The following is a 21,302-nucleotide window of genomic DNA, read 5'->3' as shown; positions in this document are numbered from 1 at the left end:
GACCTTACTCCCTAGAGATCTCCGCTGTAACCCATCCTTTCAATGCTTCAAACGGGACGTAAGCCTTGGGCTCCATGATCACACCCAATCCTTTTTGACCCTTCGAAGCAAGCATTTGATTGCTTAAGCTTCTTCTCTGTCATTCATGCCATTAACTTATGCTTGTCTAATGCCCTCTTTTTTGTAACTACCTTGACTGCACAACTTTTTTCTTGGTCAGTATATATGTGTGTACTTCTATGGAATGATATATATATTTGTATATACTATATACCACCACAAAGCAAATTGCACTGACCCTCTGAACCATGGCCCATCCCAGAGCAAGTTTAATGGAAAGTGCGGCTTTACCCTTTTAAAAAAAAAATAACTTCCTGCGGTCCCGTTGTACAACAGTGGTACCATGAAACAAGCTATTTTATTTTTATTTTGGCTACAGGGGGTCCCTCGGGGACATTTCAGGGTATCCCTAGACTGCCACCTTCTGTCTTTTATTTAAAACATTTACTAGACAGAAGACCAAGTCCCTGAGTCCTGCAATGGGTATTTCAACATTTTTGTTCATGTTGCAGCCAAAAATTAGAGTGCTCACTCCAAAAATTCCTCCTCAGCCAATTAGAAGGCTCAACATTTTGAATTTCAGCTTAACTAGCCATTAATCTATTCATTTTGAACCTTAATTTCTCCAAATCTTTTGAACGGATTTACTCCAAATCATAAAAAGCATACTTTCTGTGTAAACATGTAGCTTTCTCCTAAATCTGGTGTCCTTCCACCAGCCATTTTGACAGTATAGCTGTCTAAACTTCCCTGTGGAATGTTTCTTGGGCCCTGCTTGATAGATCACCCTGGAACTTTCAAGGAATGTGCTGAAGTGGATTCATGTTTTTGGGAAAGTTTGGTGAATATTCTTTAAATGACTCCCAAGTAATTAGCAAAATAATAAAAGCTCTTCCAATGGAAAGCCTGGGCTAAAGATGCAGTGGTGATTACCATTTAAAAATCAAAGAAAACAAAAAAAATTCACCAGTTGTATGGAAGTGATAGAAGTATAACTTGCACCACTGTGATGTTCTGCTTATGACATCACATGTTACATCAGTGATGACATCTCAAATCCATGGCGGGGAGAGTTATTCTTATGACAGTTATGCATAAATGGTGAATTTCATTGTTTTTTTGTTTTGAAATGGTAGTGCTTTTTCAGTGAGTGTGCACATTTTTTGTAAAGCAGATTACAATTTTACTACCTTCAATTATAACTCCTCTTTAACCTTTGTTATTTCAGTGAATAGAATGGTGGTAGTTATAGTTAGGTTAGAGTTTTCATCAAGCAGGGTAAAGGGAGGTCCCAAAACATTGATTTCACATCATAATTCCCATTGGAACCTCTGCTCTCTGACATTGAAAAATAGCTGAACAGAATATCACCAAATGTGTAAAAAAGATTGAACTTTACTTCGAAAGAGTGTGTTTTTGTTATTTGGTGTAAATTTGTTCAGCCATGTTCTAAACAATTGTGTTTAAGGTGGTGCTCAGTCAGGCTTGAAAGGATTGGATCTGGATGGTTAGTTCTTTGGAACTCCCACAGTAGTTCTATAGTACCATTCATTAAAGAAATCCGACTGGCCGAAGAAGCTTTAAATCCAGTTGGCCTTTTTGGTAACACAAGATCGGTCTCCATCTTCAGTAATGAGCTGACTGGCTGACTGCAACACAGAGAAATATATATTAGCTGCCACTGCAGAACTCAGCAACACTGTACCTGTGTTCTGAAATTGCATACAAAATACATATAGGTGGGCAGGACAGGGACACCCTGACCTCTTGACACTTGTGGAGAGTAACTCAGAGGAACCTACCCCTCTCTCTCCCCCCCTCACCCAGAGCTGAACTTTAAAAATAAATGCACAGTGGGACCCAGGACTGCCCTTCATTGAAGGTCCATGGTACTCTTGGGGGAGGGACATGAATAAACTTGGCCGCACTTTAGCCAAACCCATGTCTTGCATGGGTAAATGCTATGCTCAACAGGGGAGTTGGGTGAATGTGAAGCAAAACCTTCAGAAATGTGGTGAAAAAAACGGTTAAAGGGATGTTATAGGAAGGTCCAGTATTAAGATCTAACTTCACTGAAGAAAGCAAGGGTAAAGTAATGTTATAGTTAAATGAGTGAATAACATTTTAGCTTACGTAAATAAAACTACAAATTCACTGAAAAAAATAATAATAATAAGGTGATGGTATAGTTAGGTGTTGAAATAATTCAAAACCCCCCAAACACCTGAGATTCACCAGTTATACTTTACAGACTTAACTGTAACTTGTGCCCCTGCCATGCACTGTTTACGACTTCACATCATCTCTGGATGGTTTCCCAGTCCCACACTTGGATTTTTTGATTATTTGAATAAACTTTTGGAATTTAGAGAAATAATATGAGATCATATTTCTTTGATGATTTTAAGTCCTTGTTGGTTGGTTTGTTGTCTACACATAGCCACAATTCCATAAATTATTTCACAATATTTTAGTTTTGTAGCCTTGAAATAAAAATGGTTCTGAGAAACAGATGACTACTGTAAAAAGGAAATGAATAGCCAGAGACGGGCATTTCAGGAGACTGGAGTAAATGTAGAGGTTGCTAAATACTTCCACACAAAATATGACTATCACAGGATTGTTGTTTCATCTGTGGGAAAAAATATGTAAGTTGATTACAAGTCAACAGTTTTGAGAGGGAGCATTTGAGTAAATGGACAGCAAATTCTCCTCTTCAAACAAGGCAAAGAAGGCAAAAGAGTGCTCAACGTTCCTGAAGGGAATGGCCACGGGGAGAAGACAGAAGAGAGGAGTTTGTGGTATGCATGACAAAGCAAGAGAGCAGTAAGAGAGTGTGGTAAGAAAAAGTTTGAGAGAAGGCCATTACATAATAATGCTCTGACAGCCTAAGCTGAAATCAAGGCCCAGGATATGAGTGAAGAAATAGTTAACTGCTGGGTAAATGTGGTAAATATTAGATCATGAGTGAAATGGAAACTTAAAGATTGAATGAATGGGCATTTATAAGTTGCTCTGTTATCCAAACATGATGTCCTGGAACTAAGGTTCAAGAGAACATCTGATTCCCCAGACTGGAGGGACGTTGCAAATATCCTATGAGAGCCAACTAACCACTTCCCGGGGGGAGTTTCAAATAATACCTAGGCATATACATAAACCATGATCCAGAGGAACATTTCTACTGCTGGACAAACTTAAAAATTATGTAAGGGGGAGGAGCAAGATGGCGGATTGAAGCCGCCATGGAGCGCAGCCGTGTGGAGGATCTCCCCACACCTATGATTGAATGCAGATCGAGATAAGCACCCATGCTTCAGCAGGACCCTGATAATAAGTGCGCTAATCCGCTGTTATTGAGCGTTTGAGAGCCCCGCTGTAAATTTGAAAAAAAAGAAGACGAATGTGGCAGCCTTTTTCAGCCAAGATCGGGCGCTTACTGTGGGCGTCTCGGCGGGCTACCTGGAGATTGATGGGCCGGTCGGTGCTTGACTGGTCGGGTCTGCTCCTGGTAGTGACTTCAGCAGTGGCTCCGGTGGATCCGGTGTCTGAAGCAAAGAGAGGCATGGCGCCGCCCAAAACTGCCCCGAGGAACGCACGCGCTGGTAAAACTGCTGCTGCAGGGGAAGTTGTCACTTCGGATGGTGGGAGTACGGTGGAGAATGCCAACGTGATTATTGGTGAGACACTCTCGCGCCTGCTGCAATCAGGAAAATCTGCAGAACTTCTTGCTGGCAGTCTGGACAGGGGCGATGTAACCGGCAACAAAATTGCTGAAGCATTGCTCGCAGCGATACCAGATTGCAACAGTGTTGCAGCCAATACTTCCCCAGCGAGGGTCGGAACTGTAAATTGTAGCAACGCAAGCACTAGAGAAGGGAATGGAGACGGATTGGAGTTGACAAGGTGTCGGAACCAGGCACAAAAGTTTGTGATACTTTAGATGTCACTATAGAGGAAGAAAGCGAAGAGCTGGGTTCATACGATGACATGGAAGAACTAGTAGAGTCCTCCACACAGGCTTCTACTGATATAGCTAAAGCACCTGTGGGTAGGAAAGGGAAGGCTAAAAATAAAACAAAAAAAGTCATTCGTTGGGCAGAACGTGGCATCTCCATGTGGAAAAGTTATTTCCGACAATAGCCCTCTATGGAAATGGGTGCAAGCGAAAAGAGGGGTCAAGTCCATGGCATCACGGATTTCGGGCAATAGCCCCACTGATATTAATCTAATGAAGGCTCACCAGGTGTCTACAGCAGGGGATAGTTCTAAGCTGGTGTCCCCGGATGGGGTGCAACCTGTACTTTCAGTATCCAGAGCCGGGCATGTCACAGATGCCACTCATGCTACCCATGCTACCCATGCAGCGGGTCAACTAAGGGATAGAGCAGCAAGTAGCCAGGAAGCTACAACACCTTCACTTTGTTTGATTCTACAGTCTTTGAATGAGCAAAGACAAGAAGCTCAATAGCATTACATGCAGGTCCGAGAAGACAATAATAGAATGCAACAGTCCCTACAGGAGATGGCAGATAAATTCGGGGGCTAACTCGAGGTATCTCGGAGTTGCAACAGAGGGTTGCAGACACTGAAGAACTATCCGCACTTACAGATGTTCTCGCACAGAAGCATGAGGCTCAGATCTCAGGCATACAGACTAAGCTGGAGGACATGGAAAACTGCCAACGCCGGCAAAATCTCAGGCTTTTTGGTATCCCAGAAGGTGCAGAAGGGACGGATCCTAGGGCTTACATGGTTCAACTGCTTCAGAAGGCTTTCCCCGACCTTTCCGATTGGGATTGGGACTCTAAGTTGCAAAGGGTTCATAGAGTACCATTAGTCCAGAGGAATAAGGGGGGTCAATATCCTCGCCCATTCTTGATCTTTCTTGGAAACATTCTGTTGAGACAGGTTGTTGCACTGAAAGCCCGACCTAATTCTCCAGTAACAGTTGAAGCAGTTACTTTCTTTGTAAGATCGGACTTAAGCAAGGCTACAATGGACAGGCGTTGGAAGTTGCGCCAATTCATAGATCCGATAAAAGCCATTGGTGCTCAAGCCTTTTTGCAAGAACCTGCACGGCAAGCAGAAGCTGCAGAGAAGATACAGAATAAGGGTTTATAATGTTTCTGGACATGGATCAAAAGCTTAATGGGTGTGCAGGGTTTTTGCTTAACCTAGTCGGTTGTATTTGGCTGGTGGTGTCTAGCGGGCGACAATGTTTTTCTTTCTTTTTCTTCTCTATATGCAGCTCTTGGGCTAGGCAGATAGCCATTTCCACCCTAGTCTTTTTTCAATTGTGTTTCTGAGTCCTGCTCATTTCTTTTTCTTACTTTAGTAGTGATAAGCTAGGCGCTAACTTAAAAGTTGCTGATGTAGAACGATGGGGTGTGGGGATGACCTCTATGGCTGTGTGTCTGTAGGGCTGCCCAGTCAGCAGCAGCTGTTAAAGGGGAGGAGTCCTCTTCTACGGGACAGGGTGGAGGGTGGGTATTGGAGTTTTGTTTGGGGTGTTGTAATGGTCCATCATTAGGGTACTGTTGGTTTAGGGTAAATGGAAGGTTTTCAGGTTTCTTCTTTTTGATTCGAAGGCAATATACTAATAGTTGAATCTGGAGGTGGAAAAGGGGACTCATTTGAAAGGCAGACATTTTATCATGAATTGGGTTAAATGTATGGCCTGGAATGTGGCTGGTCTCAACAGCGCAACTAAGCGACAGTCCGTGAGGAGCTACAAATGTATCAGCCTCAACTGTTTTTTTTAACAGAAACTCATCTCGCTTATAAAGATCTAAACATGTTAAAGCGCTTAGGGTATGATACTATTGTTTGTACTACCCAATCTGTATCTATAAAAGGAGCGGCCATTTTAAAAGATAAGAGGTTTAACTGCAGAGTGATTAAAACTCAATCTGACCAACGGGGGTGCTAGGAACTGGCACAGTTTGAATTAAGGGGCAAAGAGTTTGTGGCTTGCGTAGTATATGGTCCTAATGTGGACGATCCTGCTATTTTTGAATATCTTAATTTAGAACTGCTAAACTGGAAGGGTGAAAGATGGATTACGGGAGACTTCAACTGTGGCATAGATTATGGCATAGACTCCACTGGAAAATGTCTCAATCTTAGAATGCAGAAGACTCGTGCAGCGATATTTCAAATGGCAAGGCTTCAGTCTGTTAAGGATGTATGGAGACAACTATAACCAACTGTACTGAGTTATACATTCTATTCCGCCCCCACAAGTCGTATTCTAGGATAGACATCGCCTGGGTTTCGGACAGCTTAATTTCAGCATCAGATATAGAAATATGCCCACGGGTTACTTCAGACCATAACCCCATTATTCTATCTTTTCAGGTTGAAGTTGAGAAGAGGGATGTCAGGCCATTTTCTTTTCCTAGGTATCTGTTGTCGGACAGTGAATTTCTTGCTAATATGGCCCAGCAACTTGAGGAATTTTTTAGAGAAATCACAGGGACAGCATCCCCATTAATTGTTTGGGATACAATTGAATTGAATTGAAAGGGCATTTATAAAGCGCATGGCTACCCTAGAGCATCCCAGCGCTATAGCAACTCTCAGAGCAAGTACAAGAATTACGGGAACAGAAAAGTCTTTAAACATTTACGAAACAGAATATAGTTGGATTCAGATCGAATAGGCAATGGTAGGCTATTCCAAAGCTTCGCAGCATTGTAGCCAAAGCATCGTCCTCCACTACGCATTCGATTTATGGCGGGGACTAGGGCAAGGTGTTTATTTTCTGATCTCAAGGATCTAGCCGGACGATAGGACCGAATAAGAGATCTGACAACTGGGGGACCCTTGTTAGAAAGAGCCTTGTGAGCAATACACAAGGCTTTAAAATGAATCCTTTGGGGAACCGGCAGCCAGTAAAGTAATGCAAGAGAGGGTTTGGCAGTCATCCACCTAGCAGAATTGGTGAGAAGTCATGCTGCACAGTTCTGAATGATCTGGAGTCTACTAATGGCCACCAGAGGGGCTCCCAGGTACAGAACGTTTGCATAGTCCAGGCGCGACAGAATAAGTGCCTGGACTACTGTTCTTCTGACAGTAAGTGGGAGTAAATGAAGAATCTTCCTTAACATTCTGAGCAGTCCAAAGCAGCCAGCGGCCACCTTACTCGCTTGCTTCTTAAAGTTCAAATTGTGGTCTATCCACACTCCCAAACTCTTAATTTCTGTTTTTGGAATCGGAGGGGGGCCAAGACAGTTAGGCCAGAAGGGAGCTATGGTGGATGGAGAACAATTTCCCAGAAACAGGAGCTCCGTCTTGTCCCCGTTAAGTTTTAGGTAAGAGGCATCCATCCATCTTGACAGTTCTTGCAGACAGCGCAAGACTAGGAGCAGACTTATTTTCTTGGCTAAATGATACTACTAGCTGGGTATCGTCTGCATAAGTAATGATCTGAATGCCATGAGGGATTACCAATTCAGCTAGGGGACTCATGTACACATTAAAAAGAGTGGGGCTCAGGGACGAACCCTGAGGGACCCCACAGCCAAGAGGCAGTGGCTCAGACGCAACATTTCCATCAAAGACCACAAATGAGCGGTCCTCAAGATAGGACTGTAGCCACTTTACTGCCATACCGGTACTTCCAAGGCCCTTGAGTCTTTGAATTAGAAGCTGATGGTTCACGGTATCGAAGGCTGCGCTGAGATCGAGCAGAATCAATGATGCACAGCCTCCATTATCCGTGATTCTTCTTAAACTTTCCGTCACAACTAACAAAGCTGTTTCCGTACTTTGTTGAGCTCTAAAGCCCGTCTGAGTCTGGTGAAGGCAGTTGTTAATTTCCAAGAAGGATGAAATCATGGTGTTGACATGTTTCTCTGCCAGTTTGCCAATGCCCGGCAATAGTGAAATAGGACGATAATTCGACAATGTCTCAGGATCCAGATTGGGTTTCTTTAATAAGGCTCTGACCATAGCTTGTTTCCACAAAAGGGGAACAGAGCCTGATTCTAAGGAGGTATTAATTACTTTAAGAACAATTGGGGCAATGGTTTCAAAAACTCGGTTTAGGATAGTAGGGGGGGCAACATCTGAAGGAGCCCCAGATTTAACTTGGTTAAAAATATTCTGGAGAGTAGTCAAATTTATAGGGGGAATAGTCTCTAGTTGATTAGTAGCAGAGCGTACGGGGGGCTTTACCTGTCATTCTGAGACCACAGGAAACGCTTGATAAATAGCCTGGAGTTTTTCGTTGAAAATTTTAGCAATTAGCTTACAGCGTTGGAGAATGTCCTTATCAATGCTAGGGGGGGGGGAGGAGGGCAAAAAGAGATTTGGCAATTATAAAAATTTCACGGGGGCGATTTTCAGCTAAAAGAATTTCTCTTTCGTAAAAAGCGGATTTAGTTAATTTTATTTCATCCTTATAGCTTCTGATTGCGATTCTATAGTCCGCTTTCCTGTCAGCTGTCGGAGCTTTCCTCCTAGCTGCTTGGAGGTTTGTCTAAGAGTCCGTAGCTTGGGTGTCTACCAAAAATTAATGTGACACCCTCTTTTTTTATGGATAAGTTTTTTGGGTAAAGCCATATCCAATGATGATTCTAACCATTTATTAAGCTGATCGTTAGCATTTGCTGGATTAGAATCTACTGTGGGGATTGATTCTTCTAGATGCTTCATCCAAGAGTCATATGACAATTTTGCCCAAGGTCGTACTGACCTGGTACTTTTCTTTACCCATGGATCAGACTCTTGAATTGTCCATGAGAAGGGGGATCAGGAAGTGGTCCGACCAAGGGAGGGGAATCGGGTCTGTCACCATTAGGTTAGAGACGTTAGAAAAGATGGAGTCAAGAGTATGTCCTTTAATATGAGTAGGATTGTTACTCAATTGTTTTAGGTCAAATATTCCAAGACCTTCAGTAATCTCTACTACTAGTGGGAGAGAGACCTCATCAAAGTGGAGATTAAAATCTTCAAGAAGCGTGAATTTAGGAAGCGAACTGGCCAGGCTTGCAACATTGTCAAAAAGATGTTTACAAAAATTGCCTGCCGGGCCGGGGCGGTAAACTAAAATGCCAGAAAACGTATTAATCTGTGATAAGCTAATCGTAAAAAAGATGCTTTCACAGTTAAGTAATGGACTAGATGTGGTGCGACATTTAAAGCTGTCTTTATAAATGATGGCTAAGCTCCCACCTCTGCTTGTGGTCCTGTCAAGCCTGGATATAGTATAGCCTGAAGGCAATGCTTGAATAATCCCTGGACCCCCCTCTTCATTCAGACAGGTTTCTGTCAAGAAAAGTAAATCAGGCCTTTCTTCATCCAACAACAGACAGATATCCTCTGCATGTTTGGCCAGAGAACGACAATTCAAAAGCAACATTTTAACATTGTTAGTGTCAGTATGTACCTCCGAGATGTTGAGAGTCACACGTAGTTTATAATTGCATGCAGCGCACTCGTTATTATATTTATCAGGTTCCATAGTATGGGCACACTGATTAAGCGTTTTGGGACTAAAAGACTTAAGCTCCTTGTTGGTATATTTAAGAGGGTTTCTGGCTGGTACCCCAGGGATCCCGGCCCCTGGGCCCGGCCAGGCGCAGACGGGTGCAGACATGCTTGCCTTAGGCGCGCCCGCTGCGCGCGTCCGCTGTGCGGTCGCGTCATCGGCACTGATATAGCCAAGAGGACGTGACCTGCACGTTGGAGGCAGCGAAGCTAGAACGCTGCCCTTGCTATGGAGCGCGGTTAAAGTGGCAAGTGCTAGGTGCAAATAAGCAAAGTAAACGTTTTTTTTTTTTTTAAATGATTAAAACACCCCAAGGAGCATTGAACACAGCTCCTGCGCCCCACAAAGAAATACAGTAAAATACAAATGCTTGCTTTTGTCAGGATACCGGCTCTAAAGAGTGCTGAAAGCGTATGCCCGAGGTATCATGCAAAAATACATCTTATCACAGAATAAAAAGCGTAAAGGGAAAATGGAGACACTGGTGAACACCCTGCGTACTATTGAGAAACAGCATGCTGAGGCAGTAAAGAAAGATCAGAGGATTCAAGATAGCCTGCTTCTGTCGTTAATAGATGTAAGAATATTAGTGAAGAAGTCCTTTAGGGACAAAATTGCGGCTAGCTATAATAAACATCGTTTAGAACAATACGAATATGGGGAACATATAGGGCAAGTGCTGGCCTATCAGACAGCGGAGGCGAAGGCTAAAAGTAGGATAAGCGCTATAAAGGGCGCAGATGGGTTTTTGCACACTGAACCTTCAGCCATTTTAGAACAATTCTTGCTGTTCTATCAACAGCTTAATTCAGTTACGTGGATACCAAACCGAGATGAGATGTTACCATACCTCGATGACAGCTGTCTGCCAGTAGCAGATGCAGAGGAAGCTGCTATATTAGATATGACAGTATCGGTAGAAGAAGTGGAGTTGGCGGTATCAGCACTGCCAATGGGGAAGGCGGCAGGAGATGATTCGATACCATTAGAATTTTATAAATCCTTTAAAAAGATTTTGTCTTGCCCCTTAGTAGGGTAATACAACTGGTGGCCATCAGCAGGCAGGTACCGGAATCGTGGTGCATGACACAGATTGTTTTTTTTTTAAAAAAGGGTAAATCACCGACAGAATGCAGATCATATCGGCCAATTTCTCATTTGAACGCGGATGCCAAGATATTTTCAAAAGTCTTGGCGACCCGCCTGGAACCGCTAAGGCCGGGACTAGTTTCTGAAAGACAGCATGGATTTATCATGGGTAAGGATACTACTGCCCATGTTAACATGGCTATTGGAGCGTTTGACTTCGCCGAGAAAAAAAAGATCGATTTCAGCATGATTCTTTTAGACGCCGAAAAGGCTTTTGACCGGGTCAGGTGGGATTTTTTATGGGCCGTACTGGTCAATTCTGGTCTCGGATCACAGTTTCGGTCTTGGGTGCAGGCTCTATATTGTAATCCTCAGGCTAAGCTGTTTTATATGGGGCTTCGATCCACATCATTCCAAATCTTGTGCGGGACTAGGCAGGGTTGTCCCTTGTCTCCATTATTGTTCGCTCTATATATAGAGCCATTCATACGCACTTTACAATCCTGCACGCATATTAAGCCGTTGGAATCCGAGATCTCCAAACTTAAGGTCACGGCATATGCTGATGATATTGTGGTCTACGCAATTAATCCAGGCGAGACCGTGATAAGCATCAAGGAAGAAGTAGAGAAATTTGGCAATGTTTCAGGATATAAACTGAATGCTAATAAGACTCAAGTGCTTATTAATTTTGGGACTCAAAACTCTATCATCGGGGCTTGCACTACTGTGACTTACTTGGGGGTAAAGAGAACAGCTAAAGTCAATCAGATTATTGACTTGAATTATGCACCACTTCTGAATGAAACTATTAAACTGCTCAAAACCTGGCATAGGCTCCCTATAGGGTTATTAGGCAGATGCAACCTAATAAAAATGAAAATACTCCATAAGTTGTTATATTTATTTTGGTCCATTCCTTTAAAAGTCCCCAATATATTCTTTAAAAAACTCGAAGGGGATCTTCAGTAGTTTCATATGCGGATATAAAAAACCTAGGAGAGCAATTGATTTGCTTAAATCTTCATTTGATCAAGGCGGACTTGGTTTTCCAGATTTTAAAATGTATTTTTGGGCTGCCTTTGACTGACTGACTGAAACATTTATAAAGCGAGCTTATGCTGTGGCATCTTGGCACTGAGAGGACCAAACACACAGCGCGAAGCCCAAGGGTCTTGGAAAAAGGAAGGTCTTTATCTTTTTCCTAAAGAGAAGCCTGTTAGGTTCAAGCCTGACAGCCTCCGGAAGAGAGTTCCACAGATTGGAGGCTTGATATGAGAAGCCAGCTCCACCCTATCTAGCTCTTTTAATTCTAGGGACACAAACCAGCCCTACATTGGCAGATCTAAGGGTACGAACAGGTCGGTACATGGAAAACATCAGTTGAATGTCCAAGGCTCCGCCCCCATAAAGTGCCTTATGCACCAGACAAAGAGCTTTAAATTTTACCCTCTGGCCTACTGGAAGTCAGTGCAGCTGTTTAATTGCTGCTGAGGTCGGATGATGTTTGGGCAGGTCGTAGAGTAATCGCGCTGCCGCGTTCTGGAGGGATTGGAGTTTTTTCATCTGTCCCTTTCCTATCCCGAGATAGAGCGCATTGCAATAGTCCACTTTTGAAAGGTCAAGGGCTCCCACCACCGTTTTACGGAGAGACAACGGGATAAAAAGTAGAATCTTCCGTAAGATTTTCAAGGTAAAGAAGCAGGCTGAGGTGACTTGATTGACTTGAGAGGCGTACTTTAGATCTTTATCCAGTACCACTCCCAAGTTCCTTGCCCTGATTACCGGGACTGGACAAGAGCCTGCCTCAGAGGGCCACCAGGTTTGGCTCCAGATGGAAGGAAGTTGGCCAAACTCTATAACCTCGGTCTTATCAGTATTTATCTTCAGGAAGTTCCCAGTCATCCACGCCATTACATCAGTAAGACCGTTCCGGAACCTCTCGGCTGTTTGCTCTACATTCTGAGACATGGAGATCCCTAGTTGAGTGTCGTCAGCATACGACACCAACATTAAGACATGTTCAGTGATAATCTGTGCCAGAGGTCTGACATACAGATTAAAAAGAGTAGGAGACAACGCAGAGCCTTGCGGTACTCCACACGGGAGCTTGAATAATCCTGATTGGACACCATTCCAATGAATCTGTTGCTCACACAATGTTAGGAAGGAGGTGAGTAAGGTTAAGGCGTTATCTACAATACCCACATCCTTCAGCCGCTGCACCAACACCGAGTGGTTTACAGTATCGAAGGCCGCGGTCAAATCGAGCAGAATAAGTATAGCTCTACCTCCCCCATCCATCACCTTCCGAATCTGTTCAGTAGCCATGAGCAAAGCAGATTCAGTGGAGTGAGACGGGCGGAAACCATGCTGTGTGGAATCCAACACATTGTTCCTGTCCAGATAGTCCGTGAGTTGTAGGTTCACATCTTTTTCCAGGATCTTGGCAGGTAATGGAAGACAGGAAATTGGCCGATAGTGCTTTACATCCAGAGGATCTAAGGTGGATTTCTTCAGAATAGGCCTAATACAAACTTTTTTCCACGGCGTAGGAAAGACCCCAGAAGCAATGACGGCGTTAATGAGAGGTGTCAAAAAGGTACTGATCTTGTAAGGCAATAGATGTAGGATATACGGGGGACAAGGGTCCAATGGAGAACCAGACTTCGTCTGGACCAGCAGATTGACCACTTGGTCCTCTTCCAGGGGGACGTAGTGGGCTAGCTTATGTGGAAGATCCCTGTTACTCGGGGATGGAACAGTCAGGTGTTGTTGGGCACCTACGGTAGTCAGCAGAGAATTATATACCATCTGTACTTTATTCTGGAAGAACAAAGATAGTTGTTCCACAAAGCTTTGGTCAGGCAGAAACCTCTCATCGCCCGGACCCTTAGCTAGCTCAGCTACTGTTTTGAACAGCTCTTTAGAGGAGCTGGTAGCCTCTGAGATCTTTATGGCACAATACACTGATTTTGCCTGTTTTATCGCTGCCTTATACTCTTCCAATATACTGTTGTACCCTTTCTTCTGCTCCAAGCTATAGTCAGATCTCCACATTCGCTCCTTACGTCTACACATTATTTTTATTTGCCGCAGCTCATGCGTATACCAAGGTGAAGTAACCCTTTTATTGTGGGAAGATTTAGTAACTTCCGGAGCAAGCAAATTCACAGCTGATCTCAGCCATTCTTCAAAATTACATGCTGAGGTGTTGATGTCAGACGACACCTTAGGTGACACAGTCTCCAAAGTAGTCAGCAGCTCATTCTTTCTGATTTCTTTCCAGGGACGGGACTTAGATATCTCAACCCTTCGTCTTCTTCCTCTCATTACTGACGGAAGTTTTATACTAAAGTGGATAGTAGAGTGATCAGACCACAGGGTGGGTTGGACACTCTCAACTAGGAGCTGCTCGTGATTGGTAAAAATGCCGTCCAGAATATGTCCGGCTATATGTGTAGGTTCTTCAACTAGTTGTTTAAGGCCATAACTTGCCAGATTATCCACCAGATTAGAGGTATCAGAGTTACTGTTCGCCTCTAAATGGAAGTTAAAATCACCCAGAATGGTGAAAGTGGGATAATCCAAACAGGATTCTAAGAATGCCTGAAGAGCTTTTATAAACTGGGACCTTTCCCCCGGTGGTCGGTATATTAATAACCCATTAAAAAGTTCCAGATCTTTGCACTTAATGACAAAGGTTAAAGCCTCCGCTTCTACCGCGAGCTGAGGCAATATCCGTACGGTGAGACATGATCGATAAATAATAGTGATCCCTCCACCTTTGGTGCTAGTCCTGTCTACATGAACCACTGAGTAATCAGCAGGGACCGCAACATTCCAGTCAGGGTCAGAGGTCTCACTGGTCCAAGTTTCCGTAAGGAAGATCAGGTCAGGATGAGCGGACAGAATCAGGTCCGCTAATTCGTGTTTGTGCTTTCCCATAGATCTAGTGTTTAGTAGAATACCCTTGATTAACTTGCCGCTAGAAAATGAAGAATGGGAATTGTAGGCTTGGAGGTCATGGGGAGATACATCTGAGTGGATGTGCTGTCCTTGCATGCTGTTCCCTACACCTTAGTTCTGGTGTATGAAACTCAAATGTCCCTCCATGTTTACATCTACATATTTCTGGAAGCATCTAACAGGATGATCAAGGAGTTTCAGGGAGCATAGCCCACACCCATTGGCTTTACAGATATCGCTAGGTGCCAATTTTACAGGAGGAATGCACTCACCGGTATTTAAGGCGATCAGCTCAGTCCTAGTATATGATATTGCATGAGATGTAGGATTTCTGGCGCTGGGCGACTTCCAGGCGCGGACGGGCGCAGACGGGCGCAGACGGGCTTGCCTTTGGCGCGCCGCTGGTGCGTCCGCTGTGCACGTCCACTGCGCTGCCGGGCGTCCAGCGTCCTAAATAGCATCACCTAAAGGCGTCAGAGCCCGAGGGAGGGGTCAGGGGAACCAGAGCCGGTGGGAAGCAAGATGCGGCAGAGATCCGATCGGCACCAGAGGAGCTGTACGTGAGGTGAGCCTCGTTTAATGTGACTGAGAGCTTTTCTTTAAAACTAAAGTATCATGCAACCTAAAAGAAGTTAAAATTGGTTAAAATAACCTTAACAGCAAGCAGCGCGCGGTGTGTTTAATCCGCTGTGCGGCCGGGCGTCCAGCGTCCTAAATAGCGTCACCTAAAGGCGTCAGAGCCCGAGGGAGGGGTCAGGGGCAACCAGAGCCGGTGGGAAGCAAGATGCGGCAGAGATCCGATCGTCACCAGAGGAGCCGTGCGTGAGGTGAGCCTCGTTTAATGTGACTGAGAGCTTTTCTTTAAAAATAAAGTATCATGCAACCTAAAAGAAGTTAAAATTGGTTAAAATAACCTTAACAGCAAGCAGCGCGCGGTGTGTTTAATCCGCTCGGGTCGATTCCGTAGTCTGCTTGGTCTCGACCAGACAGACTCAGTTTTTAGGTTTATTTTAGGCAACCAGTGGGAAAAGTTTTTATACGGAATCAGGGACCCAAACCATTTCAAGCGAGTTAGGTTCAAGAGCGTTAGAGACACTGTATATATTTGGCGAGCTATGTCTGCTAGATGTAAATTACCAGCATTTCACAAACAATTTCCACTGTGGGGGAATCCTCTGTTCCCCGAGGTGTTTCAGGATCAAGCAGGCAAATCTTGGGCCTAATATGGAGTTACCTGTTTGGGTGATCTGTATGATGAGAAAGGAATTAAGTCATTTGAAAATCTACCTTTACTCTATAAACTTCCTGCTCATTTCTTTTTTAAGTATTTACAGATGAGAGACTATTTGGCCCCTAATTTGGTTGTAAAAGCAATAATGGAGTCATGCATCTGGGACTGCTTATTCGGAGGAAAAACGAACTCTCTGATAGGGTCAATGTATGAACATTTACATAGTTTTAGATCAGATGGCAGCGAGAAACTAGCAGAGTGCTGGAGTCAAACCTTGGGTATAGCTGTTACACCTAGAGTGATTAAACAGGCTTTAGGTCATGTTAAGGACTCGGTTCACTCTGTTAGCTTGCAACTTCAGCAACTAAGCACCACCTGTATGTTGTACCATACCCCGGCTAAAATAGCTAAATGGGCTCAGGCGAACATGACGGGGGATAAGATAAATTGCCCTAAATGTGGATTATACGCTGCTAATCTGATACATATGTTTATTGAATGCCCAGAGCTGAGGGGTTATTGGCAGAAAATTAAACAGATACTTCATCTTAAACTGGGCTTGGACCACCCACTCACTGATCTTGAAATCATGCTGGGGTATAAGGAGGATAACCCAGCAATTGCACGTCTTTTCTCAATTCTGATGGCTGCTGCTAGACTGGCCGTCGCTGGGGTGTGGGTCTCTATGACACCGCCCTCGGCCGAGGATTGGTGGTTTATCATTAGAGAGACGTATGGTTTAGAGGCAGCCTTGGCTAAGGCAAGGGGTGTCCGTTCCTTATTCAAGTTAGAAGCATTATGGAGACCTTTGGATGGAATAATCAATAATCTAATTATTGATAGTGTTGTATGAAATAATTTATGTCTCCTTTAATTTTTCCTCTTCTGGTTTTTTTTTCCTGTACTTGTGTTTCCGCCTGATGTGTAAACTTAAAACCTCCAGTGTATTTTTGCTGTATATATGTGCCCTTTTTGATGAAAATAAAAATCATTTAAAAAAAATAAAAAAAATTATGTAAGGCACTAAAGCTCATTACCGCTGTCAATCCTGGCCATGTTCAAAATGATAGACCTTCCCTATATGTTCCCTGAGACATTCTTCAAGAAACTGAAGGTAGAGGTCAGACCACTTCTATGGAATGGGAAACCTCCTTGCATAGCGCTCAATAAACTGGGCGTTGCCCTCCCAGATGTACAAAAATACAGCTGGGAAAGCCAGAAAGTGGTGATCAATGAATGGGTGCTCTCCCCTTTGGAAGAACCCTAAGGTACAAAAGACATGCAATGCGTCCTGGGGGTATCTCACAGCCCACAGTCAAAACAGTCAAGACAATATTGACAGACACATGATCAGTATTTCGGACAGAGATGCTGGAGGAGGTGATAAAGTTGATGGGATTTCAATAAATGGGACCACAAAGGGATTAGAAAATTATAAGATATGTCGAACTAAGGAGAATCTACACCACTAGAGTCACTCAAGCGAGAATACAAACTTGCATGGAGGTCTATCAAAATATTCCACTCAGGAATGCTGTTATGTTCCATATAACCAGCCACATATTCACAGAGGACTAATCCCCAAAAACACAATCTCTCTGATCTACAAAAGATAGGTAATAACTACGCAAACACAGAGGGAAACTGAGGGGAGAATGGGAGAAGGATCTTGGTACACTAAAAGAGAAAGAGTAGCAGAAATCCTGTTAAGTTCTGAAAGAAGCAGCAATCAGAGCATGATTCCATCTTGTGCAGCTATGTATTCTACATACATCATACTGTATGAGTAAGACATTATTAAGACTGACAGGTGCTTTAGAAGATGCAATTGAAGGAGCATCTTTACACACATTCTGTGGTCTTGTCCTCTGCTGGTGTTCTATTGGAGTAGTGTACGGGAACAACTTGTGTAAGTCACAAAATCCCTGGTGGAGGGGACAGAAAAGAGAATTTCTCTTAAAGATGTGGGAAGGCCCACCAAATGACTCCAAAATACTATGTTATCTGGGCCTAATGGTGGAAAGTGGGAACATAGCCAAACTGCGGGGACTTAATTTCCCTCCCAAACTAAGCAAACAGAAGGGAGAGATGGGTTTCTCCATATTGGTGCATGCTTGCTAATAAGCAGCTATAGAAAGGAAGGGCAAGCCTCAAAAATGGGAAAGAATATGGCAATCAAACAAAGAGGACTGCTTTAAGATAAGGGAAGATTTTCTGCCACTGCTGAGGTGCTAGATGTTGACAGTGAATGGTACGAAGATGACTGTGAACTGTACGAAATTGACCTTAGCAAATGTAATACTGAGAATGTGTCTGATCTACTCATTTTCTGTAAAACTCACAATGTAGTGGTATGGTTGGAATCTGGCTAATGGTAATAAAAACAATTCAATTTTATAGGAGAGGAAGATAGAATTGTTCAGAGTGAATTACTAAAGGAATGGGGTACGAGCATTTAGAATCCAAGTAAGGGAAGGAACAACCACCCATGTGGATTAATAAATTGTGGGGCCCCATAAAAGAACAGCAGAAGTGGAGCTGAGAAGTCTAGGAGAAGAATAAGGGATCAGAAAAAGTTAGCATGAACAGATGACCACACTTACCCAGTGACCAAGGCAGAAGGCTTGAAACATGATGGATAGAGGTAGCCAGTGGAATTTGACAGGATGGATAGGTATAGACAAGAGCTTTGGCTGTGCCATTAGAAGTCAAGTCGTGGAATTTTGAATGATCTTAAGTGTTTGGATATAACTTTTGGGTAGGCAAAGATAGAAGGAATTATAAAAATCAACACAAGACATGGTAATGGTCTGACCAACTGGTTTCCAGCCACTGATAAGAAAAAGAAGAACAACCTTTCTTAGGATCCCTAAATAGTAAAGTGTGATGCAGAGATTTTGTATATTTGAGAGGGTATTTTTGTTGTTGATGAAACGATGCACCTAGATTTCTAATACAATCTAAAGGGAGAGTAGGGAATCTAATTTGAAGGCCAGCAGTGAGTGTACCAGATGGAAGCAGTAGTTCCTAATATGAGAATTTCTGCTGTATTACTACTGAGTTTAAGATTATTGTTGTTCATAGAAGATTCTACTGCTGATAGACATTGTTTGAATCTTTCAAGGTTGTCTCCCAAATTGTCCCTAAAAGAGAAAACTATCTGTATGCAGTCCATGTGGGACATACTTCAGATCCCAAATGAGGAAATGTGAGCTAGATGAGTCAACCATATATTGAAGAGAGTGGGGTTGAAGGAGGATCCCCCGAGGAACTCGACAAGTTATAGCTTTTGGCTTAAAATGAAAAGTGTACAGACTGGGCACTATTACTGAAGAACAAGTTACAATTGATGAGTGGTGCCTTTGATACCTAACTTACAGAGGTGCTGAAGTGAAGCAGAGTGAGAAACATTGTCAAAAGCAGCACTGATATTCAGTAGAATCAATTCAGCCCTACCTCCTTAATTGATGAGAAGTCTGAGGTTATCAAATATGGGTAATAAGGCCACCACTGTGCCAGAGAGTGATGCTGGGAAGGAGCCCTGAAGGACTCCGCGAGCTATAGGTTTTTGGCGTACAGTGAAAAGGCTACAAGTGTACAGATTGAGAGAGGCTTCTCAAAAAGAAAAAAAAGCTTTGCTGGATATGACACTTGATACCTAAATTTGCGAGGTGCTGAAGGAACACAGAGTGAGAAACACTGTTAAAAATGGCTCTGAGATCCATTAGGATCAATGCAACACTGCTTTCCTTATCCAAAAGCAGTCTGAGGGCATCAACTATAAATAATATGGCCACTACTATGCCAGGTAGGGAAGGGAATCTTGGCATGAAGGTGCCACATAGGTAATTTGTTTCTATCTAGTCCCTGAGTTTGTTGACTTTCCTTTCCGAGTCTGTAATTGCTAAGCATAGCAGTGTCTGAAAAAGGTCTTTTCAGAATAAGCAAAATAGGTCCAATGCGGGCTGACTTCCATGAAGAAGAAACCCAGTAGGAAAATTAATTTACACAGCAGCAAATAGGGATTCAAGATTGAGGGGCAAACGCAGTCAAAAACTGCACTAAAGATGTAGGACATAGGAGGGGTTACTGCAGGCATACAGGAGAGCGATATTAAACGGCATTCCATAGTGGTTAGATTAGGGGACATGGATGGGTGCAGAGACCATGATGAGGGAGTTCCGGGAGAAACCAGGATTGAGTTTGTGGCCTGCTAAGTAGGTGAGAAAATTAATTATTAAGTGGAGGCAAAGAATGGAGAGAAAATTGATGAAATACTTGGTGGCTTGATTGTCAGAGCAGTCCAGCCATATGTTAGTATGACTGAGTAGTTTAAAGTTTGTTGTTGTCAGTGTATAAGTTGGAAGGTGCCAGGAACTAGATGAGGGAATTACAATAACAGGAGAGCCAGCGGAGGATGATAGAAAAGAAATTAACAGAAGAGGGCTCAGGTGGATGGAGAAATGGATAAACTCAGCATGGATGAAAGTGTTTCTATTAGGGAAAATGATGGATAATGTGTGTCTAATATTAACAGCAAGGCCACCACCAGGGATGTTAGCGTAGTCTTTAGGAATAACTTTGTGGCCGAGGTGATTGCGGCAGGCTATTCATGGCTGGATAAATCAGGCATTCACGTTTTAGGAGGAAGCAAAATATTGACCCTTTCAGATTAAATCTGTAGCGCTATCTAAGTTTTGTGCCGAGGGAGGTAACATTGTGTTGGGATCTGCTTGAATGTGCCTTGAGCTCGTGTGTGAGCTTCTGTAACCTTGTGAGGCTCCACTCTAGAATAGAGTGTCCCACCAGTGGCAGTTGCTGCCGGGACCTGGAGGATGTTGGATCTACTAAACATAGCTCCTACCTTCAACGTTGTCTCGTCTTTTCAGTGGCGACGAGTTGGTCTGGCGCCCTTCAGATTCCCTCCTGTGGTGCTCCCTGGCTGTGCCGCGCTGCTTCCTGCCTCCTCGATTCCTCTGGCTGTCTCCTTCGGTTCTTCCTGGTTCCCCAGTCCGCCTACCCTTCCTGCCATCACCTCATGTTGGTTAGTTCCTCCGGTGTGTCGGTTCTGGAGCTTCCCAGCGAGTTTGGCAAGTTGTGGCTAATTCCTTGGCCCATGCATCCTTTTCACTTCTTTTGCCTGTTGATGCCCTCACGGTGCAGCGAAGACTCCCGCACCTCTTCTGAAGTGCATCGTTGCCAGGATACGTCTTCTAATTACTGCGGCCACGCACTACGTCTTACACGTCAGATGCTCTGACGTGCCAGCGGCCATCTTTAATCAGGTTGCTTGGAGTTTATGAATTCTACAGTTGTGCACAATGGAGCTTCGCCGATGTACACATCGCCTTATTACCAATCCTGCTTCTCAACGCTGTGCACTTGGTGATGTGCACACCTTTCTTCTATTCTGGTATTGTAATTTCTTTTATTAGAATTTTGCGCATCCGGTGATGC

The 21,302-nt window shown here is 43.6% G+C and overlaps 1 long non-coding RNA gene across 1 annotated transcript in view; it reads right to left on the bottom strand.

Annotated features, from left to right (window-relative positions):
• The window catches only part of LOC146829130 (uncharacterized), a 276,470-nt gene extending 255,457 nt beyond the window's left edge, over window positions 1-21,013 (bottom strand). The window contains exon 1 of the long non-coding RNA XR_014961914.1: window positions 20,710-21,013. This is a non-coding gene — a long non-coding RNA (uncharacterized LOC146829130). The remainder of the gene's footprint in view (window positions 1-20,709) is intronic.
• Window positions 21,014-21,302: the final 289 nt, after the last annotated feature.

Source organism: Triturus cristatus, chromosome 5_2 (assembly GCF_964204655.1).
Source record: "Triturus cristatus chromosome 5_2, aTriCri1.1, whole genome shotgun sequence".
In the NCBI taxonomy this organism is placed as follows: domain Eukaryota; kingdom Metazoa; phylum Chordata; class Amphibia; order Caudata; family Salamandridae; genus Triturus; species Triturus cristatus.
The sequence above is the reverse complement of the archived record's forward strand: the minus strand, read 5'-3'. Positions and strand labels throughout refer to the sequence as shown.